This window comes from Cynara cardunculus (genome assembly GCF_001531365.2).
Source record: "Cynara cardunculus var. scolymus isolate 2C chromosome LG 17, CcrdV1, whole genome shotgun sequence".
Lineage (NCBI taxonomy): Eukaryota > Viridiplantae > Streptophyta > Magnoliopsida > Asterales > Asteraceae > Cynara > Cynara cardunculus.
The window spans coordinates 19,703,944-19,705,960 of NC_037544.1; positions in this window are offsets into that span (position 1 = coordinate 19,703,944).

Below are 2,017 nucleotides of genomic sequence, written 5' to 3' on the forward strand. Positions count from 1 at the left end.
AAAAGTTTGCACCAGAGTCAAATAACACTTTAGCACGTATTGAATTCAGGAGAAATGTACCTGTTACTACATCCGGCGATAATTCGGCCTCATTCTTGGTCATCTGGAAGGATCGTCCATGCACCCCTCCTTGTCCTCCTTGATTCCCAGTAGTTCTTCCCCGATTACCCTATCTATTACTCCCCATTGTTAACTGCGGATTTCTTAACAAGGGGCAATTTGGTCGAATATGATCCGGAGAGTTACAATTAAAACACCTTTTGTTGGTTGAACAATTTCTGGACAGGTGACCCACTTCACCACATTTATAACATTTTCTCAGATCCAGTTTATCATTACCCTGCTGAACTTTCGTACTGTTCTTTTGTTTAGATCTGTTGTCATATCTCATAGTCTTGGGTCCTCGAAAAGACGAAGGTCCTTCCCATTTCCTTTTCTCAACAATCTTCCCTTCTGACTGTCTATTCTTATTTCTTTAAGTTACCTCAGCCGCCTCTATTGTCAGTGGAAAGGTATTGGGGTTCATTGCAATAACGAATTCCCTAATTGAGGGCTTCAGACCCCAAATAAACCTATCTATTTTCCTTGATTCGGTTGAAACATAATGATTAGCAAAACGAGAGTATTCAATAAACTTTTTAGTATACTCCCGTAGAGTCCTATTTCCTTGTTCTAGCTTCAAGAAATCTTCCTCCATTTGTCTCACAGCCGTTTTAGGGCAGAACTGATTTTTAAATCGTTCCACGAATTCTATCCATGACATAGTCTGTAAGACATCCGTTCTGGTAGATGATTCTACTTCCCACCAGAATAAAGCATTTGACTTCAATACTGAAACAGAAAATCGTACTTTATCTGTTTCTGGGCATCGGATGGTGTTGAACACAGATTCCATCTCTTTGATCCAGCACATTGCCTTCACCGGATCTCTTTCTTCAGAGAAGGTTGGTGGTTTACATGCTAAGAATGTCTTAATATCTCCTTCTCTATTATGAGTGATTGGAGCAGATGGATAAACCTCTACTCTTTCTGTTTCTACTCTAGCAAGTATCCCCATAATAGATATCAGAGTTTCTCGTAATTTTCCTATTTCCTCTGCTAACAAATCTCCGGTTATATATTATGGGTGTGGTACCGTTCCTCCTTGAACATTCCCAAAGTGTGATTCTTCCTGCTCAGAATATATTTCAGCCCGACTCCTTCCCTGAGACTGGCTTCTTCCTCTTCCTCGTCCTCTTGGTATTCCTCGACCTCTATTTCCAGCTGTACTAACTGGAAAATTAACCAAAGATTCCTCTCTTTCTTCAGATTCTGGACGAGCTATTCTTTCAGACCTTCTGGTTCGGTTAGACATCTGTAGAATTTAATAGTATTCACGTATTCACATTCCTAAATATAATAAAGTATTCAAGTTCAGATATGTACCTGTAAATTTATAATTACACTGGCCAGATGTAATTAAAATTTACCTTACACACTGTTCTTTCAACTTATCATATTTATTTCCAATGGTGCTAACTACGTCCGGGACCCTTAATATGCAATAAAACAGTTTAAGTCTAGGTATCATGTTGTTAAAATACCTAAATCCCTTAAACTCAGGCTATGATACCATTTTGTAACGCCCCAACCCACACATTGCATGTAACACATATTTCATACTAAAGAAATACATATTCATATACATCTGGGTCCCTTAGTACAAGAATACTATCACGACCAAATACAAGGTCCAAAAATTCGAAATACATAACTTGTACTAATCAACAAAACTACTCATCAAAAGCAACTTCTTATCCAAAATAGATGTAAGAAAAGCATTACATCTTTTCTTTTCCCTTACCTTCTGTACCTCCTGCAATACATATTTAAAATCACAAAAACGAGAGTTAGACTGAAGAGTCTAGTGAGTTACCCTAATCATGTAATTGCAGGGTGAAGGATCACCAAAATCTTTATAAAACAATTATTCACATATATAACAAATATATGAATACGCAAGAAGGTAATATCAAAT